This window comes from Cinclus cinclus, chromosome 5 (assembly GCF_963662255.1).
Source record: "Cinclus cinclus chromosome 5, bCinCin1.1, whole genome shotgun sequence".
Lineage (NCBI taxonomy): Eukaryota > Metazoa > Chordata > Aves > Passeriformes > Cinclidae > Cinclus > Cinclus cinclus.
Window position 1 is genome coordinate 36,007,570 of NC_085050.1, and position 19,192 is coordinate 36,026,761.

At 36.9% G+C, this 19,192-nt stretch overlaps 1 long non-coding RNA gene across 4 annotated transcripts; it reads left to right on the forward strand.

Moving 5' to 3' along the window:
* Positions 1-454: 454 nt before the first annotated feature.
* LOC134043979 (uncharacterized) lies at positions 455-18,885 on the forward strand. 4 transcript variants are annotated; one of them, XR_009933218.1, is made up of 5 exons: positions 455-729; positions 1,467-1,704; positions 2,823-6,572; positions 13,366-13,449; positions 17,895-18,885. It is a non-coding gene; the product is annotated as an uncharacterized LOC134043979 (long non-coding RNA). The 4 variants fall into 4 exon arrangements; XR_009933217.1 differs by lacking the exons at positions 13,366-13,449; positions 17,895-18,885 and adding exons at positions 7,123-7,213; positions 10,073-10,582; XR_009933216.1 differs by lacking the exon at positions 17,895-18,885 and having other exon boundaries at positions 13,366-13,538.
* The last annotated feature ends 307 nt before the right edge of the window (positions 18,886-19,192 follow it).

Sequence of the window (19,192 nt, forward strand, 5' to 3'; positions counted from 1 at the left end):
AAATGGTAACTACGGCCACTTCAGTGAAGTTATCTCCAATTAAGCCAGCCATTACATTCACTTCAAGGTATGCAATACATTTTAAATGATAGAAGCAAGTCCAGGAAATGCTGAGTACTTCTACGAACCCTCTTTCGTGTGTGACTCCCCCTGGACTCGGGCTCCTTTCCTAAATTCAGTGGTTTTGTGGTAAGTGCCGCCTGAGCAAAACACAGCGATGGTCAGCGTTGTGTCCTGTTTACCGTCGCAATTACCAAAGCGGCATTCAGCGAGAGACACCAAAGAGCCTGCTGCACTTAAAGGGCTAAGGAGAGGTGATAACAGCCTTCGTTCCGTTAAGGCTCGCTGCCCAACTTTACTGAAAATGTAGTGACAGATAAAACATAAATCAACATCCTTATCGTTCTGGCTTCCTTGCCTGCCAAATGGGGGTTTAGTTTATCAGCGACCTGCAGGCCCACTGGCGGCCTTTACACTTACAGCTGGTCAGCGGGGTGGGACAGGGTGGAAGCTAAATGGCTGCTCTAAAACGCCTTGGTGTAAACAACCCGGGCAAGGACTTCCTTGAACTGCCAGTTACCTGAGTGCGATCCATCTCACTAAAGCGTCTGCCCCAAGAGGGGTACTATCACCAGGAAAGAAAACAAATAAAAGACACCCAGCATGTCGCAGCACAGGCACAGGCTGGGGAATGCTGTCCCCTTGAGGGGGTGAGGGTTCCTCAACAAGGTAAGCTCCTTATGGCATTGCTCAGGAAGCAGGCAAATATTTTGGAAAAAAATGCACTTCATCAGCACAGCCTGCTTGCTCCGTTTTGCGACCAGAATGTACAGCCTTTACACCTATATATATATATATATATGTATATATATATACATAGTGTACAGTGTTTGCTTTGACTCCCTGTGAGCCTTATCATGGAGCAATCCTTTCAAAAGCACCGGTATCCCCCAAGGCTCAGGAGAGGACTGCATCAAGGGCATATTCACGCCCCCCACTGCAAGCCAGCAGACTTCATAGCCTCTGTTACACATAGGTTGCTATATGTAAAGGGATTTTAAAAGTATTTGTCTCAATTCATTGTGCCACAGTTACACTTGCATTAAGTTCAGCTCATAAAACCCATTTAAACTGGTCTTCACTCCTGTGGAGGTTGAGTTTGGACAGGGAAACCCCCAGATTTTGCAAGTTATGGGACTATGCTGACATAATCAGCCTCATGCGAACACTTGGTGAGGATGAAATTAGCATTTAGATCAGTGATTTATTTCTCCCTTGAGATAAACTGCAGCAAGTAATTTCTTAAGAGTTTAAAGTGAGGCAACTGTAGTGGTGGGTTTATGTCACTATCAAAGGAGAGTAAAATGCCAGTAGGTTTGACAGAAATTATCACAACACTTGTGGGGGGTTTTTAACTAAACTTGAATTTACTTTTAAAATGTTCATTTTTTTCCTCTGTCCTTTAGCTATAGTAGTCAAGCTACAGTATTTCATCTAGACAGCAAACTACTCCATATTTCTTTGAGTTTTGAAAACCCCATCTTCTGGCAACAAGTTCATGAAAAATCACGTGCTGAACACAAGCAAATCACAGGTGGAAAATGAAGACAGAATGTTGCACCCATACTGTTGTGCAAAAAAATGCAAATGTACCCACTGAATAGAGTTATATACATTGGAGCCAAGCCTTCTGGAAAAAAAAATGTACTTTTGATAATGGAAGTTTTGCTTACTAACTGTTTTAAAGTGTGTTTCAAATACCTGGGATATAAAGGAAGATATTATCTTCTCTGTGTACTTGTTTGTTTAGCAGTGTACTTTGACAAGGTTACCAAAGCAACAGCAACATGCTTGCACCTATATTTAACCAAACGTCTTCACAAAAGCTCATGTACATGCTTGGAGTGTACATACAAGAATTAGTTAGTCCCCAAGAAGTCTGTCAGAAGAGCATGTTGCAATCTAGAGCTACAAGGAGTGGAACAAGGAGTTTTTTGAAGGAACAGATAGCAAGAGAGAGGTCTCTGGAAAGGACAGAGATGAGAGCAAAGCCCTTCCACTCTCAGGGCATTGCAGGCAGAGATGCAGTGGAGTGAAAAGAAATGGCCTGCATAGCCAGGACAAGTAGAACGCATATTTGGAAATGCATCAAGTTTGTAAGAGTTGCAAAGATGAGAGAGGGCAGGAAAGAGGGTGAGAAGGGCAGAAAGGCAGAAGTCAAAGAAAAAGAGAAGGGCCAAAGCCAGACTGTATGAAAGGACTCAGGTAGAGGGAGAGTGCCATTGTAGGGATGCCAAGGGAAGAAAAGAAAACAGAACAGAACCAGAACAGAAAGTTGGAAATGTTGGTGAATGTTCTACTGTAGTTAAAAGTTTCCAAACTACCTCTGCTATAAGCTGTGAATTGTACTTATGAAAATGACTAGCTTTCCTCTAGCTGCTGAAAATAGCCTTAAAAAGGCAAATCACCTACTACCACAGCTACCAATTGCTATGTGGCCAACTATCAGTTTGTTCAAACACAGCACAGATTAGGTTAGGAAAAAAAATCGGCCTATGATATCTGTTGGTGTCTTACACCATTCCATATGGCAGAACTGACTCTAAGATAGGGCTTCTTAGTTATTTTTAATAAAAAAGAAAACAAACAAAAAAACCCAAAAAAACCAACAACAACAACAACAAAAGAAGTAAAAATGCATCTTAGATGTGACCACCCAAAGTCATTAATCTCTAGTGTCTAGATTGTCCAGCTGACTTGAATTCCTCTCACTTATTCATGTTTCATGAGAACATGTCCCTATCATTTTTTTTCCTCTGCAGCTGATTCATACATGCAAGAGGTCCAATGTAGGACCCTGCTATGTTGCAGGAGCTATGGACCACGTGTTTTGGAAGATGCTGTGCTACTAGCCAGAAAATTTTCTTCCTAATGGAGGCCCAGCTAACCACAGGATCTGCTGCAGACCACAGACCCGCCAAGCACAAGTAAAGACAGCCCACTAGGTTGGAATGCAGACCACAGCTTGGAAACCACTGGCTTATGAAATAAACAAGATAATATTTTAACCTATACTGTCAAACATGCTTTTCTTGGAGGACTGTCAGGGCTCTGTGTAAGAAATGGGGTCATGTCTACAGGATTGTCCCAGAAAGCTCAGTGGTAATACAGTGAGCCCTGTTCTTCCAGAAACCATCACAAACTTAGGCAAGTGGAAGAGAATGGCAATTTTTCATCTACAAAGCCTGCAAAGATAATTCAGATGTTACCACCAGGACTCCGGAGTTTTGCATCATCAAAACCTTCATTAAAAACTAAAATGTACACCATTGTATAAAAACCAGCACCTCAAACTATGATTTCACTTCACACATGAAAATGTCTCTCCAGATGCGTCAGAGTCAGGACCAGTATCAAGTCAAAATTTATCATGCATCTAAGTATGAGAAATTAGTTCTTAATATTTCAATATTATGGGTTTGAGCATTCATATGTGAACTTTTTGACATTAAAGGTAAAGAAAGAAAAGGTTATTATAGAAAATGGACTCATTTCCTGATGAATCCAGAATTACACAGTTTTGAAAGATAATATTTAACCTTTGGAAAGGCCAAAATCCTTCGGACTGATGCAGAAGTTATAAAGACAGATCTTGCCAAATGTAGAGTAATTTTGAAGAATTATTCTTTTTCACAATGCTAATACAAAAATCCTTGGACATAAAACTGAGAACTCTGGAACAGGAAGGAGAAATGATAGATGCTTTAAAAAACAAGTCTATTTAGAAGCCATTTGTCTGAATTTTGTAACATCCACTGACAATAACATGTTTTCATCCCTGACTGTATTTTAAAAGTTCATTTCTTCATGCACAGAAACCAGCATATTTAGCCTCTAAAAATACCTGTTTTAAAAGTGGATAGTGATTGCTTGGTTCTGTATTCTATAAAAGAAAGGGAAATATAAAGAAGGACACTGAGAAATAATGCAAACATATACACATAGGGCCACATGTATAAACCTGTTCATACAGTTACATTGAAATTGATTAACACAATTGCGAAGAAGTAGAATTAATAATGGAGTTTTTCCTTTTCTGCAATATCCCACTTCTAGTATATGGAACACTATATATATTTTCTTCTGCAGATGGCAAATATGCTTCCTCTGAAACAGAATTGCCTATGTAGAGTTTCTGGTTTTTAGGGACATCAAACACAAATAATCCTCTTATTTAACTGAATAACTTCTTTTTGATCTTGTTGCTGTTGAATGATTAAACCATGACAAAAGCTAAAGCACTACACAGCAGTAATGTGAAATCAAATTCTGAATTGTAAACTGCAAAAACTTGAGATTTTCTAGGTGCTTGCATTCAGGATATGTTGAGGAAAATTCCACAAAAATGAAGAATATCATAACAGCAAAGAAAATAAGGAGAGAAACAGGGAGGAAGGAAACAGCAAATACTGAGAACATCCATAAAATGCACCAACAGTTCCAAGCTTGGAATGGGCTGTCACTGCACACGCAATGAGGAAATTTCATTTAAAAGTTACAAAAATGACCTTGCTTTGAACCAAGTGAATGCGATTATTTCTGAACTGAATGGAAAGTAAAGAAGTTTGGATTAAATGTTTTACCAGTGCCAATGTCCCAGAACTTTCTTTGGCTCTATATTCTCTTTTCCTATGTTTGTCTGCTGAATTTAATGTTCTCTTCTTTTTGTCTCCTGGTCTCTTTGACCTTAATGTGACATTTTAGTTGGGTGATTAATTACTATTAAATGGCACTGCATTTATAAAATGGAGTCCTTGTCTGTGTAAGAGCACAGTCACAATGCAACGATTCAGTTTGATAAGCTTAAATATACACAGTTAGATGTGGTAATATCTAATTTGTCAAGGATCTTGTGGCTAGCTTTTCTGCCACACAGCTAGAGAGGAGATGTGATTGCACAAAAAGCTTAATATTCTGAGCTTAAATGTTCTCAGTAAATTGATCTTCTCCATCATGTAATCTTATTTCAGAGTGTGCAGGAGACAGCAAAGTTCCACACAAGCCTAAGTTGCCTTAATAATAGGCCTGAGGGTTCCTGACCATAGAAATAAAAGCTATGTGACAAGATTTGTATGTCTCTTTTCAGCAGACAACAGCTGACTCGCCTTGCCAGAAGCTTTGTTTCTGGGTTAATTGAATAAAAATAAGAACTAAGGTCAGTAAAAGGATGAAAAGTTCATTGAGAAAGAAAAGATACATCTATAGTTTGGACACCTAAGCCAGAAAGGGATTGTGAATATTTAGCTTAGTAGGTGAAACACCAGCACCTAACCTTGGGTTGCAAGGTTATTACAAGCCAGGTTATTATTCTGTCAGTTGTATTCTCCAAACACTGCTTTACTCTTTGCTTATCTTACAGCTGATTAGGAAATTTGTTTCAGACTACAATGAATCATCACAGCAAAACTTGCAAGCAAAAGGTTGGTTTTAACATCTGCTGGGGGAAAAAAAGTCAGGCTGGACAAAATAAACATGTGAGGGAGACTTTCACAAAAAGCTCAGCAGTTTTGGGTATTCATGGGAAAGACAGACAGCAGCTGGGCCTAGTTCTTGCCTGCTTCTTATATCAATTCTTTTCCCCTCTGGTTAAACACAACTAGGCCAGCAAGAAGAACAACAGAAGTTTTTCTCAGGTTTAGCTCTCCTTCCTCATGTCTTCCACTTCAAAAACATTCATTCTTGCTCCTACGTCTGCAGAGTCAATTCCTATCTTTATAACTCTGTCCTACTCTACAAAAAACAATTAGAAATTAAAATAAAAAGGTGAAACAGATCAGGTTATTATAAGAAATGAAGCCTTCAGTCTTATCTCAAACCTGCAGATATGTGCTCACAGGGAAAACTGTAAATGCTTCAAGAGAGGAGTCACCTCTTATCTGAATTTAGGGATTTACAGAGATCTTGCAGAGATATTGTGCAGTTGTCGCTGATGTTTGGGCATGCATCTTCAGACCTTCTTTAAATCTGAGATGAATACCTTCATATCAAGCACAGTGGGAATCCAGATGCAGACCTTCACCAGAGACACATTTACACGGGGTCAGGGAACAGCTCCCACCTTTCTGCTGGAAAAGCAAGCCATGAAACTATAATATAGAGGCCTCCTCTTTGCATGAAGAAGAGTCAAGCTGAACTCCATGCACAAGGAGATACTTGAGCTTGCGTGTTCTGCAGGTTGGCAGACACGGTGCCCTCTGGAGACGTAGAAATGACCCTACCTCCAGGCCAAACATCAGTAGTGAAGTGAATCTAAATGGACCAAGAAAGGCCATAATCTTGACTACCTCTAACAGGATTATATTGTTGTCTTGGCTACTGATGACAGTCTAATGATAAGATTGCACAAGAAAAACATTCTTACCATTCTCATTAAGGTTTAATCAGCGCATTCCCGGTTGCTCCTGCATAGGTTTGGCCACCTCCGTCTTCCATTATCAGCAACAGGAGATGAGGCACATTCATATTCTCCAGAATTTTATGGGCTCAGGATTACAAGCAGGAAGATGCACCAGGTGAGTGCTTAAGCAGACCCAAAATATAAATCCCTTCAACATTCTGGATGCTAGAGATATGCCAAGTACTTCTTCTGAAAACTTTGTAGAAATTATATCAAACTACAAGAAATGTCTTTTTAGTCTGGGCATAGAATCTGCTTTAAAAAAGCACTCAATTCCTACCTTCCTTGCAGAAATATACTTTATTGGTCTAATTTGCTGGTTTTAGAAAACAAAACACAAGCATTTAGCAGTCTGTCCCCACGATCTCCAGAAAAAAATCTAGAAAACATTAAGCAGCTTTGCAAATACAATTTTTAGTCTCAAAAATAGTGTAACTATTTTCAAGTGACAGATTGCTCTAGTTCTAAAGCCAATTTAATCTTACCTTTTATGATTTATAAAAACTGGTTAATAACAACACAATACATTTCATGTTTATCTAAATGAAATGTTTGAATTTATTGATTCAAAGGAAAATTTTACTTCAAGGAAGTATCAGAAATATTCTTTAAAAATGTACAAGTCACACAATTTTCAAACAATGCTTAAACTTTCATTTTGGCAGATGCTGAAATATTATCTCCACTAGAACATTTATGGCATTTGAGACTATTAATAAAATGTACACAGAGAATTTACCATCTGTGAAAGAAGTGGTAAGCAAAGGTTTACTTTATTCACTCAAAACATAAGAACAAGTTTCTACTGGTCAAATCATAAGACATATTACTTAGTAGAGATTAAACTAATAGCACAGTCTAACATACATTTCTCTCTATATGCAAAGAATAAACCTCCATAAATCTATAGCAGCATCCAACTGCCGATGATAATTTTCAAGTCATAGTTTAATGACCTCCTCTGTGCAGGCAAGCAGTCAGGGAAATAACTGTAAAGAGCCTGTAAAATGGAGAAGTAGAATATTATTTGACAACACACCAGTAATGGTTTCAAATTACAAGCAAATTTGAGCAGGGGAAAAAGTCTTCTCCCCCTTCTCCCAAATATATCACAATTTCCTTTAGAAGAAAAACAAGAGAAATAAATGCATTGCTTGCTCTTTCTCAAAGGTATATCAAATGCTGATTAATTCTAAGTCATCTGAATTGTAATGCGACCATCAGAGCAAAATGTGGCTTTACAATGCTTTCCTGTAACTCAAAGGGCAGTACAAAAGTGACTGTGTTGAAAGAATTATAGCCAAGGACATAACTGTAATGAAGTATTATCACAGACATATTATCAAAATATCAAACTCTACACATGTCAACAGTCACCCAACGTGATTAGAGGCAGATCTGGTTTTCAGTTTAGGTGAAAGTAGGCAGTTGTTTACGTTGGCAGATCACGGGGGAAAGGGAGGAAATGAAATGCCCCTATACAGGGTGCCATGGCCTCATGGCCTGTTGTGAGGACCCTGAGAGAAAGACAGGCGGGGACAGGAGCCGTGCGCCCCACCACCATCAGATCAGCTCAGAGAGGGAGCAGAAGGTTAATGCTTCCCTGCCCACCAGTTCCTAGTAAATCTGCTCCCTCCCAATAAATCCCTGCTTTATTTCTCCAATCCTTCATGTTTACCTCCGGGGATGGGGCAGGAAACAAAACAAACCCTCTGCCCACCACCACCTCCAGATTGGCCGTAGCTCCCTGGAGGCCACCGCCAATTCCTTTCAATCCCCTTCCCTGCCAGCTGCCACCAACCCAGCAAAGGGTCCCCAAGCCTGGTGACCCGCTCCCAAATTTCTGTCTTCTCACAGAAACTGCCATAGTGCTGCCAGGCTTTGCCCACAGTTTTTTTCCATCTTTTGCACTGTGGCTTCTTGGAAGGCCTTGCCTACAAGCCTGGGTGTTGATTCACCAAGAAGGCAGTATTAAATTGAAACACACCAACCATTAAGCATGGCTAAAGGTGAGCATGTCAAGGAAAGGCAGTGTCTGCTGTCAGATTACAACCCTTTTGAACTGCAGCCTTATACAACTGTCCTCTATGCCTATTATTTATGAGGTGAACTGAGGATATGACAGCCTCGTCTGCTGATGTGACAGAAAAAGCACATTGTTCGCTTTGAACCTTGCAGAAACGTGGAAAGCTTTCTTGCACTCCTTTCAGCATAGAAAGAACCATATTGACTTGTAATAGCTTCTGTTTATGCAGTGCAATGAGCTGAGGTCAGTGGGAAAGTGTCAGCTGCAGCGTATGACTTTGCTTTCACTGCATCATGGAACTTGGCACGGCCTCGCAGCGACAGATAACAAACTGCATTCTATAGCTTTCAAAACCCTCAAAGGATATGTGGCTGGGAAAGGCTTGCAAATGCCTTCTCTTGATTAATAGTCACACAACTGAAGTGATCATAACTTAGTCCTAGCAAGGAGATGTACTTCTTTCCAGCAGCAGTAAAGAAAGACACAAAAGCTCTCAAACCTACACAATATAAAGAAATTGTCTTTAAAGAAATTCACAGTCATCATGCCAGACACTAAATGAATTATTTCTCTCATTTCTTGTCTCACCACAGTTTCCTCCCACTTGGACACACATGTTAAGCATTCAGTTAACCTCAAGCATAGCTCTCCTGGCCCTATCACTGTATCTGCACTCCCCATCAGGAGGGTATGCTGGCCTACATTTTTGCAATGTAAAAAGAGTGACATAATTTTTTTCTTAAAGTAGCTTGTCTGTAAGAACACTTCAGCTGTGCTCAGCTCGGCTCAGTCCCAGAATATGCTTGTTCCTGTGCACTTTCCTGTCCTGTGCTCAGCACAGTGTTCAGAGCTGCTGTGCCTCACGGCTCTGCGCTCTATACCCCGTTCTGAACCTCTCAGCTGCATTTGCTTCCCCATCTATAACTTTCATCGACCTCCTGCTCTTGCACTGCACTTCCTGGGAAGTGTTTTGTTCATGGACCCAGTGGAGGAATATGTTATGACAATGAAGTTTTAAGGAAAGCTTTTTGTTTTGTTGTGTCATGAACTTTATCCATCCAATTTTGTCATCTGGTGGTTTTCCTTTCTTGTTCTAGCACATATTTCATTGCTAAAGCTATTTCACAAGCAGCCTTGCAAGTCAATCCTTTTTCAGATAACAATTTTTTTCAGCTGATCCACCTTCCTATGTACTTCCAAATCCATCAAAGAGTACTTTATTTGGCTACAGTCCTGCATTACATACTGGAATATTTATAGAATAAGTTACAGTGCCATGATACTCTGAATGAATCACAGAATTTTTAAATTATTTGTTATTTTCTTTCCAATTAGAAAATTCAGCTTGGGATAGTAACACTGAATTAACTGTGTAGAAACAAAAAGCTAATAAACCTCACATTACACTGGACCTTCATTTGGGAAAGAGTTACTTTTATTTCTTCAAGAAAAATTGAATTTTGAATTGTTTGATCACTTTTTAGATCTAATCAGTAGCTGCTTCTGATGTTTTAGACATTTAAGAGAATATGTTATGAAAATTAAAATAGTATTAATTTCTCCTTACAGAGCCTCTGTTTGCTTTTCAGAATCCCATGCTACAAAGTGCCATCATTCTGATTTCACTGAAAGAATTTCACCTGCATTTCGCAGCCTTCCCCATTTATTGTTTGTTCTCCTTCTCTTAACTGAACTGCCTTGAATATTGGGTTAACGAGCCTCAGTGAAATTTCTCTTCTTTCCTGTATCCTGATAATATATACAAGTAACATGTGGCTTAAGGTCTAGAAAAAGTTTTTAATTAAAACCAAGTGCTAGAATTATACTGTCTTCGGGTTTCCTCATGTTTCCTGACTTTTTTGTGTCCAGTTCACAGCAAAAAAAAATTGTTGAGAGCACATATTTTATTGTTACTGGTATCTTGTAAACATTCATACACAAGCTATTTTTTTTTTTTTTGCTTATTGCAAGAGTGCTGGATGTGCAATTTTAGGGTATTAACTGTAGGAACGGGAAATTTTTATACTTTTAAAGATACCTCTGATTATGAAATTACTGTTGAAGTACAGTAAAATAAATACTATGCTCATTGTCTTTTGTCTTCTTCTACAACATGGATTTTGTTTTAAACAGGAAAACACAGCAAAATCCTGAAAGTAGGCTTCATAATCTAATGTGCTGTATTTCCCTTTTGATAACCTTCACCAACATCTAAAAGTAGTCATTTGACTTTTAATGACAGCCACTGTTCATGTTATATCTACAAATTTCCTTCTTGAAAGAGCTGGTTCTCTTACTATTGAGATACCACTGCTTCTGCATTTGCAAGGACAGAGGGGGTGCAGTTGGCCTGGATTCAGTTCTTACATAGCGTCTGCAAGGATTTAAACACATCAAAGCGTCAGCTAGACCGAACGAGCCAGAATCTATTTTAGAGTAATTGAAAGTTTGATTTCCATTTGCCCAAGGTCTCTGTTTATTTTAGCTTTGCTAAAATTTCCTCGGGATTATAAAATTAATTACAGTCTTGTTATCTTTCCCCCTTTGCAACCTCTTAATGATGGCAGACTCTGAAAAGTTTCTTGCAAAGATCTCAACACTAAATACTTGTCTTTTGCAACAAAGTGGGGACACCATCTTCTATGGGAGTTCCTGATTTTCCATGTTCAAACAGATACAGTTCCTGTTAATTCTTCAACTTTTGGTCATAATAAGAACCCAAGAGGAATATTTCTCACAGAAGCCTCTGAACTAATTAAAAAAACAAATCACATTTACCTTGAAGTAATTTAAGATAACCTTAATTGTACTTTTTTGATCCTACCTTATATTTTCAGGCCTATGACATCACTTGAAGAGCTTTCTTTCATAAAAAAATCTTATTGCATTTTTTGAGATGAGATTTACATCTGCCCAGATTTAGAGAACACAAGGTTGATCCAGACTCTATGTTCATTATTTTCTAACAGAAAAGTATGCAAAGGCCAATGGATTACTTTAGTGGCACCTTGGCATTTCCATCACACTGCTCAGATGCTAGTCTTGAATTCTTCATGCATTGCTTCCTATACTGTACTACCACCTCTTAAATAGCACATGCACCTAACAGGATGTTCCTGCAAAATCCTTTGAAAGTCAAACTGTCCTGATTGCTATGAAAAAGAGAGAAAATAACTGGATCTTTGTTCAATTATTCCTATTTTAGGGAGTGTATAGAAACAGACTCTTGTAATTAGGAGACTGGCTGAAGTCTGGCCCCTGTGTGAAGTCTGAAATTGTCTTTCCTAATCTCATGTAGAAATTGGCAACAATTTTTGCACTCCAATTACCAAGTATAATATTCAGGAGGATCTGAATATTTGTATTTGTATTTATTCTGAAAATTTTTATCTATATTTTATTTTCAAAATATGTTTTGCCTGTATTCAAAGTCCCTGAGACTCAAAAGAGCATACAACCTTCCTGCCTTCTTCAGCCCTCTCAGGAAGAGGAACTTTAGAAATACATCAGTGATTCAAATTCTAAGTTTTTGTGTATAATTTCATATGAAAGAGTAGAAGATATGATAAACAGTTTCCAAAATCGACCAACTAATTAGTTAGTCCTTCCTCCCCCCCCCCAAAAAAAGCCCAAAAATAAGAAAAGCAGTAAAAAGACTGCTTCTACAGCAAAGGTCTGCTCTTATTCCAGAGGGTTGTGAGCTATAGTTTTACACAGGCTTGAGGATATTTAGAGGCCAGCCTCAATTCTTTCCCATTAAAGACATAAGGACTCTAACAAGTCCTTTCATGTGTTGACAAGGCATAAGCAAATATGTTCAAAAAAAAATATTGCCTCCGAAAAAATTACCTTCTTCTCTACCATGCCCTTCAAGGCCAAGCATGTATCCATAATAGGAATTTTATATTAAAGAAAGCCCAAATTTTAATTTATCTAATAGAAAATTATGAGAAAAAATGGATTTAACTTCTCTAGTCTGTATCTCTTCTTTACCCTTTAAAACCCTCTTCAGAAAATTATCACAAACCTTGCTACTTGTACAGTAGACAATGTCCCCTTCTACGTCTACTTCTAATAACATGAAAAATTCTGTTCTCTCCTACAAGTTGTGGTAAGAATCTCTTTTGGGAAGTAATGACATCTTTGCATTATTAATAGCTGATTCAATCTGACTTGCTGTAGTAACAGCTTTTACCAGTGTGAGATTAGGTTCAACTAACAGCCTTACAAATTTCAGCATGTCTTTATCTAGGAGGGTATTATAACACAGTGTCCTTCTCTGCCCAAGAAAAGTAGCCAAACAGAAAAAGTGCCTGCCTTGTATCATCAATCATGAGCAAGCAATGCTCAACTACACTTATCCCCCTTTTTAAGGAATTATTTGTGAATCTCAAAGGAAAGGCTAAAATAAGAAGGTAAACACTTTCATAATTCTTCCTCATTTTAATCTTTGCTATTTCTTCAAATATCTTGAAGCATCTCTCCCTGCCTCTTGCTAAGGAGTGTCTGTTTCTCACTGACTTCCTTGAAGGGTATTTTCAACCTTCCTCCAGTGTTTCATTTTTCTTTGAGAATGTATCTTTTCTATCCATACTTCCACCCACTGTCGATTTCCCATCCCTGCTATAAGAATGCCTATAATACCATTGAGTAGATATTAGGATTTCTTTCGTAGATTTCTAACACCACAAGGGGCAGGACTGGAAGAGTGACATTTTGACCTCTCATTTACTGCCAGATGAGCTATTGGGTGTTCTGGATACATTGGTTCTCCTTTTCCTGTCAGAGCAGACCATTCTTTTGCAGGTATTATCTCATCAGTCTTTCAGACAAGTGTGCACACTAAGCTGGTCTGGTTCATGAGTGATCATTTGTTTTCCAGTTTTGTTCATCTTCATTAAATGAGTTTGGATGATACAAAAACTAGAGTTTGACGGCAAGAAGGAAGCACTTGAGTCTACAAAAGGTTGGTGATATCATACAAAATAAGGAGAACTTCTATAGAAGACTTATGACACAATTTGAAAAAAAACTAGTAGCAGACAAATAGAAACTAGAAAAAAACAGGAACTGTTTGAGCTGTCTTTTTCTACTCTATGCCTTACTGGTTTTATTACCGACACTTTATTTAATCTTAGATGCACATAAAATTTATAATTTTATTTTCATTCTTAAAGGTGTTTTCCTGTTTTAGAAAAAAAATAAGAGTGCCTTCCTTTAAAGCAAGAAAATAATTTCCTGAAAAATTTAAAGACAAGGAAATATACCTAAAACAGAATGATAGTATAGGATGAGTAATAAATTGATTTTTTAAAAAAGTCACAAAATTGGTCTGTTCCTCAGAGACTCTGATCTGGATACAAATTATGATTGGCAAGATAAACAAGGAGCATCTGCTGAGCAGCTAAGTCAAAAATCAGCCACGGTAAATTAAGACCAACAACATAAAATTGAAATAGTTTCCATCACTCCCCAGATCTCAATCATTTGCCTATGTTTTCATTCTAGTTGTTTGTAGCTGATATGTTGATCTCATCTTTGCAACACAAAGAGATTTTTGGTTTTAAAAAGCAGAAACTAACAGGAAAGCTCCCAAGATATATTACCTTTTTCCTTGTTTTCAGATTGTCTCAACAACCAAGATTATTGTGAAAAATGTTTTTGGTATTGCTCAGAAGTATTGATAAACAATATCAATAAAAAACATCAATAAACAACCACATGCACCCCACAGGAAAATACATGGAAACATTGCAAAGTTGTTTAAAAGATCAGGAGAGATTATACTACAGAATAATATTTAGACTTTTCACATTCCCCAACATAATCAGAAAATTATTATGACCATGTTCCAGATTTCATAGTAAAGCTCTTTTTTGGGAGAAATGACTTATTGCAGGCCTAAGAGCTATGTGACTGCTGAAAGACTACCAACCTATGATGGTCTCTCCATTCAGAGGAGTGCTATCAAAACCATGGTAAAACCTTAATATTGAGCTGTAAAACTCAAGGGAAAATATATTCACGTGAAGTGATTATCTCTTATGTTTCTGGACATTCTAAAGATACATTACATTCTCCTAATAATACTTGCCTTCTTTTGGATATGATATTTTAGAAGAACAGCTTGCACTTATAATCAGCACAATTTATCACCTATCCCCAAAGTACCCTGCCGTTGAAATGCCTGACATATATATTAGGTGTTGCGGATTTAGCAAAAATTGAATTATAAATTGCCTTGCCAGCTTTTGCCTCTGGAAATAATGAAAAAGTGAGCTAAAGAAATGTTCTCCTGAAGGATTTATTTTTAGTGGCAATAGAGAAAGAAACGACAAACATAGATTGACCGGACTTTATCATTTTAAGGACTGAATATCTTTGTCTCAAGATTTCATTCTTTTTAAGGAAAAAAAAAAACCAAACAAACAAAAAAACCCCCACAAAACTGCGCTGAGATTTCTTGAATGTCCCTGAAAATAACCCATTAAGACAAGAAGAAAAAAATAAATAAAACCCTAACAAAACATTGATTTGTATTCAGTAAGCTCATATGAGAATTTCATGGTCTCATGCCCAAATGAAGTCAAGTTAAATGTCATCCAAAATACTTTCTTTTCTCTTCCCTTTTCTACTAAAGTGCTGTTTCTCAATGAATGAAATTATTTGCAATGGCCTTTTAGAGTTCAACATTATCCAATTCCCAAAAATAATAGCGCCTTTAATAAGTTATCTAAACTGGCATAATGATGTGGAACCCATTTCTAGCAATATTTCAGTATCAAATGTGCATAGTTAAATTATTATAAAGATAATCATAAATACAGTAAGCTTTAAATCGACATCTAACATTTCTTAATGAAGTCTGTGTTATCTTCTAACAAGTTCCTGCCCAGAGAAAAAAAGGAACTTGTGTCCATCTACAGTTACATAATTTAAAGAAAAAACAATCTGTATGAGCACACACACAGATATATAGCCTACACTCTGTATTTTCAGTGAATCTGGGAATAGGTTTTCCACTTTCAATCTAAGTTGAAATTTTTGCTTAACTTCTGTCATTTTTAAAGAACTTACAATTTTGCAATCTTATTAGATATTTTTGCTTTAATTAACTGATGTTTCAGCATGAATGCTGAAAATATTTGTTCCTTTATCAAGTTTAAAAACCACACTGCATTTTGGATGCAATTGTTTTTGATATAAATGATACAAGAATACAAAACCATGGAGCTGTCGGGGGGTTGGAGAATGGGTGGAGGTGTTTGTGTAAAGAATTTAAAAGTAAGTACTCATCAGTCAAATATTACATTTCTTATAATAAATTTCCTATTACAAAATAAGCTGATCATAAAGGTTCGCTGTGCCTTTGGTAGTATTGGGAAAAAAACTGTATTAATTCTCTTTTTGTATTTGATATATTCTACAATATGACTTTCAAATTACAGCCACATGAAATTCACTCAGCAGTTTGACTGCACAGATTAATAAAATTTAACTGTCTATGCAATGCTGATAGGAGTGCAAGCAAATAGGTGAATTTGTGCCTAAATCTGGTTGAGAATAAAAGTTGTATAAATGTTCATTCAGTTCACCTTGCAAAGTGACTGCTATTCATTAGGAAATGATGTAAAGAAACTACCAAAACAAAAGGAAGCAGATCTACTAGATCTTAAGCAAACACTGTGAGCAGGATCCTTAACTATCAAGTAAGAAGGCAAGAATGTTCAACACTTTGAAGGACCAAGTGAATAAATTTGGTTAAATAAAAACCCAACTTGTTCTAGAAAAATGGAAAAGAAGTTATTTATCATGAAAGTAAATTCTCCATGGAAGGCAGGAAATGAGTGTACAGGAGACCTACAAAAATACTTACAGAAGTGGAGTTCACAATTCTTCATCCTCTTCAAAATTGTAAGTAGTAACAGGATTTATGGGGGAAAAAAAACAATACACACACACACACACACACAAAGTCAAAACAAACAAAAAACAGATTAAAGAAAGAACACAAGATAGGTGAAAGGATGAGTTTTTCTAGTAGCTGTATTTATGTTTTGTTACACCCTTGTTAGAGGGTAAGCTTTTAATGTCTTGCCATTTATTTTCTCTTTTGTATGGCTATTTACTTGGTTTCATTGGTCACTCTAGACAACTGAACTTCAGCAAAGAATTAAAAATATATATATACAAGAGGTCATAATTTACTTGCATTTTGTAAAGTACATGTACAAAGGTTTACAAATCAGGAAACATGCTGAAGAAATGTGTTGTCATCATGTAGCCACAAAATATCCTGCAGATTAATCCTATGGTGGCCCTGCATGACACCTGTAGTATATGTGGGCATTAGGTCAAAATATTAGCTGGAGCTAATGATGGGCCCATTATAACCCTCCTTAGTGCTCATTACTTAGGGGACCTTTTGAAGGTGCTCTGTATCATTCTCTGGCTGACAGGCCAGTCAGTGAAGGTTAGCAACTCCCTCTGAAGTCCTGTTTCTCTGCTGCAGCTAACAACCTACTTGGGGTCATGGAAGGCACACATGGATTCTTCACCTAAATGACAGAAATCGTATAGGAAATAATTAACATCTGCATGTGGTACAAAGATTTCGAAGGAAAAGAAATTTACTGGTTTTCGAGGTTATTTTTTTTTGTTGTTGTTTTTCTGAATTGAGCATTATCAGCACAACAATGAATCAACATTGTTAACTTTGCACCCAGATCAGGGGCAGCATGAGTGTGCATGATGTGTTCAGAAGCCCAGTGAAGGAATTCTACACAGAAGTGAACGGTGAATGCCAGGGGTTAAAATAATATTCCCCTAATCATAGATTATAACAGTGACAAGCAAAGAGGTTCTTCACCAATATCCCTGATGCTTCAGAGCATCTTTACCTTAGACTGGTCTTCCACATCCTTTTAAGCCTCCATTGCAACATCCTACAGTTCATTTTCATTCTGCTTTTCAGCTTTAATAATCTACATTTGATCCCAAATCAACTTGGTTAACTATAAGCATGGAGTATTTTTGTTCAGTTTAATGAATGCATAATGTGTAGGAATAATTGTGCTTTTCCAACTTACATACTATTTCTTGAATATTTTATTACATAAAAAAATAATTAATAACTCTTGAAATTTTCTTTCTTATCTTCCTGTCTCTGCAATTATTCTAATGTCAGAAAACCCCAACATATGCAGGGCTATAGGGCTGTATTTTCACACTGATGTTCCACTCAGATTTCTGAGTAATTATTTGGTGAATTTGCATACATATTTATTCCATTAACTTCTTTCAATCCTTTGCAAAATACAGAGATAAAACTATATTTATTTGCAATAGATGCTCCCCCTCCATAAATAAAAGACAATTTGGTAAAATTTATGCTTGTATATTTCCCTCCAGGAAAAAAAATCTCTTAGCATGTGCATCTTTTTTTCCTGGCTAACACCTCCAAGCAGACAGCAAGAGACATAAGCCTGCTGAATAAGACACAGTGTAGCTGTGAACAAGAAAGGATGAATAATAGTGCTGTGGAAATATTGTACCTTAAAACCTGAATATGTTCCAGCAAAAAAAATGCATCACAAACTGTGGAGCTGAAGATAACCATATGGAACTGCTGCATACTTAACTATTTCTCAAAATACAGACTTAGAGATTTCTTAAAAATGTACATTGAAATCTCCAAAACAGTAATCTTTTTATGTGTGCTTGAGCACAACGCAAGATCTGAAAATATAAAAGAAAAAGAAACGAAAAAGAAACGAAAAAGAAAAAGAAAAAGAAAAAGAAAAAGAAAAAGAAAAAGAAAAAGAAAAAGAAAAAGAAAAAGAAAAAGAAAAAGAAAAAGAAAAAGAAAAAGAAAAAGAAAAAGAAAAAGAAACAAGAAAAAGAAATTAAAGATCTTTGAAAGTTTGGAGCTGTTGTCTGCCCAGTTTTAGTACAATATAACACATGGCATCAAGGAAGACAGTAATTTGATTAATGAAGCATTCAGGTAACTTAAACTGAAAAAAGACAACAATATTTAACAAAGTTTAAAACATTGGAGTTTAGGAACATTTACTGTTCAAGGAAAATTTAAAAAGAAAAGCAAAAATAAAGGAAAGAAACATCCCCCAGTGTAACAGCAGTAAAATGAAAGTCAGTCCTTCATAAAACAGTGGGCTATTAAAAGATCTGAGTTGTGTTCTGGAGAAATAAAGTATTCCTTGAATATAGATCAGTAGCATAGGAAAGCATAAGAAAGCAGCTATTTTCTGAAAAGCAAGAGGAAATTCCCCAAAAATAACACTGCTTCAATCTGAGAATTCTGAGTGTCATTTACAGCACTGAAGCCAAAGTCTTGGAACAGCTCTCACATCCTCAGCATCTTACTAGACCCTAGGGATTGGTAGGCAGCCAAGGGAAATAATTTCTGATGGGACAATGAGACCCAAATTTGCCTATATTACAGGTCTGAGGCTACAAAAATATTGATGGACAGCTAAGAATCAAGCCCAAGTCACTAGGTTAAATAAATGAGATTAAAAAGGTCAATATGAAGAAATAAATTGAGTATAAAAATGCCAAAATTCTAACAGCCTAAGCTCCAACAATATTTTACAAAAGCTAGAAAAGTTTGTAAATGTTCCTTGTTACCACCACCGAATCCATCACAAAGCTACAACACAATGACTTGTACGTTAATTTTTTTTCAT